Source organism: Passer domesticus, chromosome 5, assembly GCF_036417665.1.
Source record: "Passer domesticus isolate bPasDom1 chromosome 5, bPasDom1.hap1, whole genome shotgun sequence".
Classification (NCBI taxonomy): domain Eukaryota; kingdom Metazoa; phylum Chordata; class Aves; order Passeriformes; family Passeridae; genus Passer; species Passer domesticus.
The window spans coordinates 52,840,558-52,852,724 of record NC_087478.1 but is presented as its reverse complement, the minus strand read 5'-3'; the positions used below and the strand labels follow the sequence as shown (position 1 = coordinate 52,852,724).

Below are 12,167 nucleotides of genomic sequence, written 5' to 3'. Positions count from 1 at the left end.
TGCTTGGTCCTGCTGCAGTCACAGGCACAAAATCTGAGAGGAGAAGGGTGAAGGAGGTGGCCTGGTGAGCAAGAAAAGGACAGTAGTGAAAGCATGAGGGCACAATCCATCCACAGCTTTCCCAGATTACAAAAGGCAACGTGAATGTCGTACTTCCTTCCACTGTGGGTTAATTCACCTGGACGGAGATGACAAACACTTCTGGTTTTAAATAGAAAGTACCTCCCCTTCCCTCCCCCCCTCCTCCAACAAACAAGAAAGGAGCAATAACAAGTACTATCAAGCACAGACAAGCCCTTCAGCTAGCCAGGAAGCAAGGCTACACACAAGTGGAGCCCTGAGATCCTCCTCCTCCTCCAAAAGTGGGGAGAGATGGAGCATTCTGCCTGCCACCAGCCTGGTGCCAGGTGCTGCCCGGCCACCCTTGGCCCCACTCCCCATCCTGCTCCCCTGCCGCAGGCCATGGAGCAGCCCACACGCCCAGGCTGCTGTGAACACGCTCCCAGCAGAGAAAGTCCTGCCCTGTGACGCGAGGATGGAGCTGCTCCGGCCCAGCTGCAGCCATGAGCTTCTGGCAGTGAGAGGAAAGGCCTTCACAGTAATGTCTGAACAGCAAGGGCGAGGACACCCTTTTTCTCATTGTAACAAAGGGTTTCCCAAGTAGTCCCTAGTTTGGGTTTATCCTCGCTGGTGCAGCCACACCATGGTGTAGAAATGCCAAAGCTGTATTTAAGGACTGCAGCTCAGGCAGGAAAGAGTATCATGTTTGGCTCTAACACCCACCCAAAAAACAAGGCTGCCCTGAGCCTTTTCCTGCTATCTCAGCTTGGTTTAATCATCTTGGTCACACAGTTCAGGTACACTTTACAAGGAGCTGAAGGAGGGAAATTTATGTTAGATATTAGGAAGGAATTCTGTCTTGTGAGGGTGGTGAGGCTCTGGAACAGGTTGCCCAGAGAGATTGTGGCTGCCTCATTCCTGGCAGTGTTCCAGGCCAGATTGGATGGGGCTCTGAGCAACCTGGGATAGTGGAAGGTGTCCCTGCCCACAGCAGATGGGTTTGGGACCAGGTGATCTTTAAGGTCACTTACAACTCCTTATCATTCTATCATGTGAATCAGCTCAGAGCCAGGCTTTCTCCTTACAAAATCCAGAGCTCAGTGTGCAGGACAGCACCATCTCTTCCAGGAAGCCACACACTGGACTTCAGTTTGGTGAGACACCCAGGAAACTGAACACAAAGCCTGCCCTGCCACAAGCCTCAATTTTTATACTTCCTCAGCTAGTCCTACCATGCTTGGGCTGGCTCCCTCAGCTGCATGTCCATGTGAGAGATTCCCACTGCACATATTCCTCTGTAAAGAAACATTCACCAGTCTTCACACAGCACCCCAGGCTGCTCTATCGCTGTACAACCCATCAAGGGAGGTGAAGGAGGAGGGTCAAAACTCTTGAGCTCAGGAAGAGATAACACGGGTGCTAGAGATAAGAAGGAAGGAGGGAAATAATGCAACGTGGAGTCAGCTTTGAGAGCATAGAGAGCAGAAGGAGCTTGCTGAAGGAAAAGACTTAGAAGGTAAGTAAGATGATCTAAAATAGCAAAATAATGTAGTCTGCTGCTGTGCTACACAGTAATGGTAATGTTCTGGGAACCAGGAGCTGCCTCAGGTGTCTTAGGCAGAGGAGAACAAAACACAGCCACCAAAAGCACCTGACCTCCTGGAAAATGCATCTGAGCTGCTACTGAAGCTTGAGAAACACAGGTGAGACCTCCCAGTCACACCAGTGAGAGAGTTTGCCCAAGTTTTAACACACCCAGTCGCAGCTTTCACTCGTCATAAGCACACTCAAAATACACTGAGCCTATTAATTATCTAATGACTCACTAACTGACAGGAAAAAAAAAAAGAGGATACTTTTTCATACTTTTCTTACACTGGTAGGTATTTAAGTAGATTATAATTCTTAATGCTAACAAAAAAAAAGTGTCAGAGAAACATAATTTTGGGTTGAACACAATTTCATCTTGGAAATTGTTACTGAACATTTGGCAAACAGCAAGTGAAGAATGGGGCTCGGATTGTACATTGCACTTCCGAGAGATGCAATAAAAATGATTCATTCTTAAGATAAAATGGGGTCACCTGTAAAGAAAAAAACCCAGTTCACTCTAAGCAGAGGTTAAGTTTATATTCACAAAAGTAATGGGTAAGCCTTGATATGCTGCAGTTTTCTAATATAAGAATAAACAAGAATAGTGTGTGATTCTCACTGCTAGAGCTCAGTAGAAAGATAATTGACACTACTTGGTGAACAGCAGAATTCCCACAGTGGAAGTAATGTATTGAGTCACTGCAAGTTGCTCTGTGCAGGTCTCTCCATAAACTCTGGGGATGGAGACACAAGTGACAGAAACAGCTGGAGTACAAAAAGAGGCAAGAACTTCCCAATTTACTTTCCCCGTGACATTCTATGCAGAGATGGTTGCTAGCAGCATGCTGTACACATTCCTAGATGGCATGTCTGCCATGAACCCCAGGAGTTCTCAGTTTCTCTTTGAGCAGGATGATTCAGGACCTTCATGGGACAGATTCTCCAGTTAGAGGCAGAATTCTCAGTCTCCCACTATGCTATGGATGTGTGAGCCAGAATCCCACACTGCTGGTTTTGAGTCTCAGATTAAAGAAGGCTCATGTTTGCACCAAACCATTCTGACAGATGCAAATGTCCTTAAGACATCAAAGGACCTGGAAACACACTTGAAAGCTTGGCCTTGCCCAGTCTGCACAGTGGAGCCATTTGTGTAACCTGTCAGGATTCTGAGCACAGTTAAGCTACAGACAGATAAGGATGAACAATATTCAGCAAACTGAACTGGGACAAACTGTCCTGCCCTGCAGAAAGGCCCTCCAAAGTTATCCTGTCTGATGCAAACAGATAATAAAACCTCTTTCACAGCCAGACCAGGTTCCACCTGGAAAATTGTCAGATTTCTGGTAGCTGTCAGAGCCCCAACAGAAGATAGAGCTGGAATATTTTAGCAGTGTGGGATGACTGATAAGCTAAACATTGATATATACCCAGCCATAAATATACTGTCAAAATCCTGCTTTTGTATTAATAGGTAAAGCACATCCTATGCAAGTAAAAAATGCTACAATACCCAAAAAACTGCACTTTCCATGGTAGTGATAGCACAGTGTCATCAGCCATAACAACAGCAGAAAACCGTCATTCTCTGGCTTCAATATTGTACCATCAATTGGAGAGAACAATAAAAAATTGTTGGATTCAGAATCCTATGAGATAGCAACCACAACAACAAAACCACACATTTATCCTTATGTTGTGCCCTTAGAAAGCATGTTTTCAGCCTCAGCTCCCCAAATCAGTTTTAATTACCTTATGACTCCAGCAATGAGATTTATTTTAAAAAGCTATGAGATTGGTATCACAATCAAATCACAAAAATACTTGGCAATACTGTAGCAGTGATGGAACTTTGTACTGAAAACTGTAGCTAAAGAAAGAAAAATCAATCCAAAAGGGATGTAGAGATGTAGGTGGGAAAAACAGGTTTTGGTAGAACCCTCCCCTAACCAGCTTCTCAGGGAACAAACCATTTTTTTCTTGGAAATTTAACTGGTGTCTTTAGGTCGAAGAAGCTACCATGAGACAAGTTTAGTATTGGAAGCAAAAAGTATTAGATATAAATAAAATGTTAAAAGAAATGTAAATGTGGGAAAGCACCAGCAGGGACCCCTTGCCTCTCCCTCGTGGAAAAATAGCTTCACACACCCAAAGCCACAGGAATTGTGTGGGTGCTGAATAGGAAGGTACTAATGTGAACACACAGAAAACTTGTTGTTCCTCACGGTCTAAAGCTTGTATGGCCAACTGGCACAGGTTTATTGTGCACATCACAACATTTTCTGTTTCTCATACAGTCCCACTTCCTAGAATCATGTGGTTATGTGAGAGTTTTGGCTTACAATTAAGAAGAAATGGATGAATGGCCTTTAATGGGCATGGAAAAGGCCAGAAAAACTAAGTATGACTCAACAATTAAATCTCGCTGTCTGGGTTCATCTTAATCCTAAACTTTAATTTGTAACTAAGGAGAGGAAGAGCAACTCCCTATTCCTTCTCTGCCTGACCCCTGTTTTTCAAAGGTTGGGACTCAGGACACTGCAGAATATTTAGGCCTTATGCACTGAGTTACATGAGCTACCAGAAACTAAAAAGGGCAGTGAAATACACTGTGATATAACTGGGTTAACTAAGATGAATAATCAAATTTGTCAGGCCCAAATTAGGTATTTGCAGATATCCTGCAAAGTTCATTTGTTTATATTCCATTCCTTAAAAAAAAAGGAAAAAAAAGAAAAGAAGAGTTTTTTTAATTCCTTCTGCTGCTGATTGTACAAACTTCCAACACCACTTGGATCTTAATAAATCTCAATTAAGACCTGACATGAAAATCCAGAATAGACCAATTTACTATGCATCCAGGTTGCTGCCAACATCTCCCTCGTGCCAGTGCACACATGACCATGTATGAGCCATCCCAGGGAGTTGTCAAGACAAAAAAAAAACAACCCAGGAGCAGAGTGATGTGAGCAGCCATAAAGGTATGACACAGGAGAAAAGGTAAGTAGTAAAGCTAAATCTGACAGCTTCCTGCAGTAGTTGTATATGGAATCAGATAATGGTTTGGGTAGGAAGGGTCTTTAAAGCCCATCTCATTCCCACGCCCTGCCATGGGCAGGGACCCCTTCCATTATCCCAGCTTGCTCAGAGCCCCATCCAGCATGGCCTGGAACACTGCCAGGGACTGGGCAGCCACAGCTGCTCTGGGCAGCCTGTGCCAGGGCATCACCACCCTCATAGGGAAGAATTTCTTCCTAATATCCCATCTAAATCTACTGCCAGTGTGAAGCCATTCCCCCTTGTCCTGTCACTCCAGGCCCTTGTCAAGAGTCTCTCTTCACCCTTCCTATAGACTCCCTTCAGGCACTGCAAGGCCACAATGAGGTCACCCCAAAGCCTTCTCTTCTCCAGGCTGAACAATCCCAATTCCCTGAGCATGTCTTCATAGCAGAAGTGCTCTATCCAGCAGGTCCATGTCCTCCATGTGCTGGGACCCCAGAGCAGCTGTATAAGCTGCACAAGAGGACAAGAACACAGGACTGGGCAGCAAAGCAGGAACAGGAAAGCAGAAACCTGGACTTAGCCCTACGTTCTGGTGAAACCACACCCAGGATCCACAGACCAGTCCCTGCCACTCCAGTGTAGGTGTCTCTCTGTGTGTGACTGCCAAGCACTCTGCACACAGAGCCAGGTGCTCCCTCAACAGCCCACGCACACCAGCAGCAGCAGAGCAGGGGGCTTTTACACCCTCAGTCCTGGCCCTCTGCTAGGAACATGTCTGCTGCCCTCCCAGGTGAGAAGCAGGCACCAGGGGAGCAGGATATTCTAATTGGATTCACAACCATTTCCAAATGAGCGATTGTTTTTATGGTTTTATGTTTCCTTGTCTTGTTATTGCCACTGACTGGGCCGTTCCAGGGAACCCACAGCCAGCCTTCTTCCCATAGGAAAGGGCTGGCTCTGAGGGGATGTTGCGTGGAAGAGAGGTGAATTAGGAGACAGCCCCTGTCCAACTCTGAAAACAAGTAACAACATGTGGAGATCCTCGGAAAAGCCCTGGAAACCTCCTCAAACCACCTGCAAAGTCTAGCAGGGAAATACTCCAAAGGGAAGGGAAGGGGAAGACATTCTTGTGACCTTGTCTTTCAGATCAAACTGAATATAAATCAGGGGTTTAAATGCTGTTACTGATATACATCAGTCTTAGAAAATGCTTTTTATAACCAGCTTTACCAATTAGTACTACCTTATTTCAAGGTTTATAGTAGTAATTACAGCTCATAGATGTTGTAGTGAAGATTTAGCATTAGTTCCTAATACTGTCATTAACAGTATATTATAAAAATTTTTAAAAAAAGAAAAAGGTAGAGACCCACAGGTACAAACTTAAAAAAATTAAGAAACAGAACACACAGATGAATACTGATATTCTCTATTTCAGTATTATTTCCCCTTCTTTCTCAATGTGCAAAAATTACATCCACATACTTTCGTGTTCAGTACACCTCCAAGTGTGGACTAATTAAAAGCATTTATTTTATACCAGCTCAGAAATATTACTAACATTTCTTTGATGCATTAATTAAAATATTTTCCTATTTTAATAATAAAACATGTTTCAATGCATAAGGAACAACTAGAGATATTTTCATCCTTCCTCTCTCTGTTTTCATTTTTCTGCACATGAATGAGGGGGCAGAGTCTGTTTTCCACCACCACCCTTCCAGATTCTCTAAAACTGCACTCCTTGCTGGCTTCATGATCTTCAGATATTAGCTGAGCAATCAGGATCCTAAGATTGCCTTTGGGAGTCTTTGAAGACCTCAACTCTGTCTCTTCTTGACTGGCCTACGGCTTCCTTTTGCTCAGCCCTGTGGCATGTAACACCACCTCTCTCTTTCCCCTCCCAGGTCCCACCTTATCAGATGGCAATGCTGAGGAGTAAAATAAGGTCTGTGTGCCTCAAATTTACCCCAAGCTCCTGAATTCAGTGTAGCAGTGAGAAATCAGAGGATGAGGCAACTTAACAGCGGCCTGTGAGTAACAGTGGAAAATCGAGCTGATAAAATTTCCTTCACCTCTTTTATGACACGGTCACAAAATGATAGCTCTGGCTGAGGAATGCCAAGTCCTCGCGTCCCCCAGCCTACACAGGCGTGCATGGCATATTCTAATTGGACTGGTGCATACCTTCCCATCCATGAGAGACTTCCCCCAGGAAGCCATAGGCACCAGGCAAATGAAATCAGAGACTCAGCTCCTTCGCCTTCCCATTACCTTCAACACGCTTTGATCAGCGGGGCATAAATAAACACGTAAACATCCCATCTCTGCCAAGGTCAATGAGATGCAGCAGAGTTCCTCCAGTTACCTAAAGGAGTTCATTGGACTTAGGATGGGGAAAATGCTTTGCTGTGCTTAAAAAAGAAATCACTGCATGTAACAGCAAAGCGTATGATGTGCTGTGACCACTGTAGTTTGGGAAAGCTAAGAGCAATAGAGAGCCTGAAGGGGGAAGGGTTGGGATTGTCAGTGGACCATACCCAAGAAGGATGGAAGAGCCAGAGCTCTCCTTCTTGGAGTCCTCTTCCCAAACACCTTCCTGTATGGAAAATTTGGTCTAACCTCTGCCAGACTGATGCATCTGAGGAACCCAGCTTTCAGCACAGATTTTTGCTGCCTATTACTGAAGCCAGCACCTCACCTCATCCACTTGTGCCATAGAAGATGCAATTACAGCTGTCCCCACAGCAGGACACGCAGCATTGCTGCTTTTGATGCAAACATAGGGAATACCCCAGCATTCCAAACCTTTGGCTATTCCTGCACTTGCCCTAGCAGAAGGTGGCAAAGATGCACCCTGCTGTTTTAAGTCTTGCCTCTCCTCATGGCTAGGGCTTATGAGCATGGGTGCAGCCACTAGAAATTTCAAGCCAGTGGGGCCCACAAAGGATATCTGTTATCACCAGTAACATAATCCAGGCTGGAAGGGGAACACACATTAGGATATGGGGGGCTCTCCTTCCTACAGTGCCTCGCTGCAGCCATTCATTAAAAGGAGTCTCTACAGATGACTTAGATTGTAACCGGTTTTGGCGTACTTTTAGGGCAACCAAGAATGGCCCTCATCCAGCAGAATTTCCAATTCTGTATTCTAGCTGTTTGCAGCAGTTTCTGCTTGACTGAGGGTCATCAGTGCAGCTGGGGTAATAGTAAACTCTCCTACCTCCCAGCCATACTCAGAGGATAAAGCAGGGAGTGGCTGCTCAGTGTACTGAATATGCAAAGGCCTGTTATAAACACCATATCTGATTGCAACCATAAGCAAAGTCTTATTTAAGCAATCCCTTCCCCAACAAAAATATATCAGCTGCTCACTCTGTTCTTTCCTTCCGTGTCTTTTTGCCTCCAAGTTCTTCCAGATAACAAAACACATTACTAAGATATTTTCCTTTTGTGCTGTAAAGTTGTTTACTACAAATAATAGAGATTTTTCCCACAATGTAGTGTACATACTTAGTTGTTTTGGCTCATAGTGGCATTGCACTTGTACTGAAGGAGTCTCACTGCCCAGTCACTGAAAACTCCACTCCCATAATCTCACACATGTCAGATATTCACATTCTAATAGACATATCTAGTAGATATGTCTATTTCTCACTGTGCTCACATTCAGGGGAGATCCCTTCTCCAATTACATCAATTTTATGAACTTAGGACAGAGAGCATCAGTTACTTCTTACTCCCACTAAACACAAAACTGTATTTCTCTACCAAACTCTAGTTTAAAACCAAGCTGGTGTTTTTGCACGTGCTTTGCTTAACACTTCTGTATTTGTCTCCCACATCAGTTAATACCTTTTTCGCCTTTCAGTGCACTTTGTTCACTCTTTTTAGCGATCACAACCAAACCTTTTACAATGCCACCTTTTAAATTAAGCTTTCAAAGGCAACATTCTAGTAAAATGCAATTATGATACATTTCAGGGCAGATTTGCTTCCATACTGCCTTGCTGAATGTGAGATTTCTGATCATGCCAGTTTTCACTGCATACACAATGCAGCACATCTTACCTTTTCCTGTTCTAGTCTCTTCTAAAGTAATTTGGCTATGACTATCAGAGTCAGAATCAATCCATCGTTCCCCTTTTACACTCAGATGCTTATTTTCATGTCTGATATCACTGTTATCACCCACTCAGCAACTGAACAGGCAAAAATGACACTGGTAGAGAACAAAGGAAGAAATGTCTGTGGTTCATCTGGATAACACCCACTGGGCAATTCAGCTGTCATGATTCTTCTAGACACACAGACACAGTTTTTAGCTGCTTTTCACAGCCCTGACCCTCCCTTGTGACAGAGCACACACTACAATGACATAACTTGCATGCCTGGCCTTGCTCTTCCAGGATAAGGCATATTTCATTGCTCCAGCATACCTCCAAATTGCTCATCTTCCTCTTTCTGCCCTCCCCGAAATGAACCAGCTCAGTTTACTCATTGTGCAGGGGCAGAAGACAAGGTGAACTGTAGGACTGATGCGAGAGGATGACTGCCTTCCCAGATGGGACCAAAACAAGCAATGTTCACCCTGTGCCTACAGGAACACCCTACAGCCTCCCTTTCAGCCTTCCCCACATGCCCTGACAGAACATTCCCTCTTCCCAGCTGTGCCCAGGGATGAGAAGAGAGTGACAGTACAGTCATGTATTCCCTATACACATCCCCAGTTACTATTAAAAAATTACTTAGTGACTTGAGGTAAACCCATTTCCCTCAATCACTTGCACATTTAAGAAAACATGCCACAACCTATAATTTGTTGTAAAAATATGGGATGGTCCCACTTCCCTTTGCCTGTCTCTCCACAGCATCCTCTCTCTGTCCCACGGTTTGTCACAGCAAAGAGTCTTAACAGGGTTGTGTGTTGTACTGCAGCCTTGTCAGTGCTACCACTCTTGCCCATACTCAAATTCTGCTTGCCTGTGCCTGGGACATGCCTCTCCAGGAGAAAACACCTTGCCTTGGGTGCTTCCAACTCAGGATATTTTACAGTCTTGTGAGGAAGAGTACAGAAAGGAGAGAAAAGTGCAGCATTCTCAAAGCACTCTAAGATCTACCAGCTCTATTATATGCAGACTCAAGCCTGAAATACCTTCATGAGCAAAGCAAGTCACAGAAAAAGAGAACAATGAGAAGACTTACTTGAGCCATGAGCCATACCAACCATCAGGACTGAATCCTCACTGCTCTAAATACTGTGCACTGTTCCTGTCCGGAAGAGCTGGCAGCATACTCAGAACACCCTTTCTTCCCTAAATCCAGCAACAGAATGGAAATAGACACACTGCACCTTCACAACTTCACCAGCAGCTTGGCAGCCCTCACCTGTAAAACCAGACTGTGATCTTGGAACACCTCAGAAAGAAGAGTGACTCAAATGTTGCAGATGGATTACATTTCATAGTCTAGAGTTATCCTTGGATGCCTGCACTATGGAATACTTACAGCAAAACTTCTGCATCTAAACTCAGCCTTAATCCAAGGATTTAGCCTGGAGCCCAGACCCACTAAAGACATCTGATGCTACAGCATCAGAGCTTTGCTAGGCACTGGTATGACATCTTTTTCCTTTGAAAACTATAATCTTCCCATCCATTCTTTCCAAGTTTCCACGAGCCCCTTACCATAGACAGCAATCTGTAGTGAAGATTTAAGGGCCCAAGTAAGATTTAAGCTATTCAAACAATCTGTGTAGACATTTTTGATCATTACACCTGTAAAGGTGAGTGTAAAGCACACATACCATATAGCTTACACATACTGATTTTTTGCAGCTGCCCAGCAAGATCACGGGCAAAGCATCTTCTTCTACTCCTCCCAACAGTGGCCTTTGTGTTAGCTTAACATTACTTTGTGCACCTATTTCTATTATCAAGGGAATATGCAAGTGTAGCTATGGCAGCCACTTTGTGGCAGATGTGAACGTGTCCCCGGATTATCCCTGGGCTTCTGCAACCTGAACAAATCATGCCCTAACATGACCAGGATCCTAATCCCCTCCCCTGCCTCCAGAGGGGTGTATTTTGGATTCATAAACTCTACTGCTGGATTCGTTGATGAAGTAGGAGCTCTCCCTCCCCTCACCTCCTCCAGTCACACCCTGTGCAAGGCTGGGTCTGCTCACCAGTGCAAAGCTCTGCCCATGGAGGGGACCACCCAGCTCTTAGATCCCACTGGGCACCACCCCAGCCTGGCCCTGGTGGAGATTTGGGAATTTCTGTGTAGGATCAGCATTAGGAACCCCAGTGCTTAATGACTCTGAGCACCAGCAAGACTGTGGGCAGTCACTCTCGCACACTGAGCCCCTGCATGCAGCTGGGTGTTCAATCTGAGATCACAAGAAGGTGGTTTGGTGTCCAAATGTCACACACTTCTCTGTGACACTGCAAAAAGGATATGTTTTCAGGAAGGGAATTTATGGCCATCTCTGCTTTAACGCAGTATTCTCCCAGCAGCAGGTTCCTGTGCTTCCTCCCACCTCAGTTCCCTCCTTGTCTGCTATCCAATTACAGTTTCTTCAGCCACTCCTCCTCAACCTCTCCTAGCATCAGAACACCCTCTATTTTGTATACATTTACATATGTGTGTCTATCTATGTACATTTGTACACATATCATGGTAATCACCTTCCCTCTTCTAAATTTTTCCCACTATAAAAACCAATAGCCCTCCCCCTGACCTTACATTGAACTTGTACTAAAGTCATGGGAATTTCTTCTTTGACTTCATCTCGCTTTTAACCCAACCCCCCAAACATGAGGTCAAAACAAGTCCCCACCATAGGCTCTGTTCCTCATCCTGCAGTGTTCTGCATGGGACTTGAAGGAATGGTGTCTAAGAACAGATGGGGAATGGATTTTGTCTCAGCAAACCAATTCTACTCAAAGGGCAAGAAAGCTGGAGTCAATGGAAAATACAGGATTAATGAAGCCTTCCCAAAAGGGCACCCCACCTTGCTCAGCACTGAGAATTCACATCTAGAACACATGAATGAATTAACTTAGAACTTTTCTGCACCACTGAACCCTTCACAGGTAGCAGTGTGTCACAGCCAAGGCTCAGACCTTCTTCTTACACTAAATGGTCTTTTCCACACAACAAATTTCAACACACGCTTCTTGACCAAAAACATAAAAGCATCTGACCTAAACCCAGTCCCGGCTAAACCCAGTTCTCCCAAGCCATGCAACAAAGTTAATCTCCACTACTGAGTAAATCAGGGCAGCTGCTCTCACATCAGCTGCAGAGGGAAGGCAAAAATATACACTGCCTTCTACGAAGATTTAAAGGTAAGGCGTGCTTGTGACAACTCCTAGTTTCACCAACTCTTCATCTTGCCAAAAGGAGTTCCATCCTCTGCCCTTTCTCTCCTGGTGGTAGAGGTGCATGTGTGGTCTCACAACAAACCACAGCAGAGAACCAGCAGAGCTGACAACAGGCAGGCACGACGG

General features: G+C 44.8%; 1 protein-coding gene and 1 long non-coding RNA gene across 6 annotated transcripts in view; one reads left to right on the top strand and one right to left on the bottom strand.

Annotated features, from left to right (window-relative positions):
• The window catches only part of ARHGEF5 (Rho guanine nucleotide exchange factor 5), a 37,196-nt gene that overhangs the window by 21,534 nt on the left and 3,495 nt on the right, over nucleotides 1–12,167 (bottom strand). The gene's annotated exons all lie outside the window — the stretch shown is intronic.
• LOC135300739 (uncharacterized) lies at nucleotides 538–7,757 on the top strand. 2 transcript variants are annotated; one of them, XR_010362502.1, is made up of 3 exons: nucleotides 538–1,576; nucleotides 4,513–4,631; nucleotides 6,561–7,757. It is a non-coding gene; the product is annotated as an uncharacterized LOC135300739 (long non-coding RNA). The 2 variants fall into 2 exon arrangements; XR_010362501.1 differs by having other exon boundaries at nucleotides 5,117–7,757.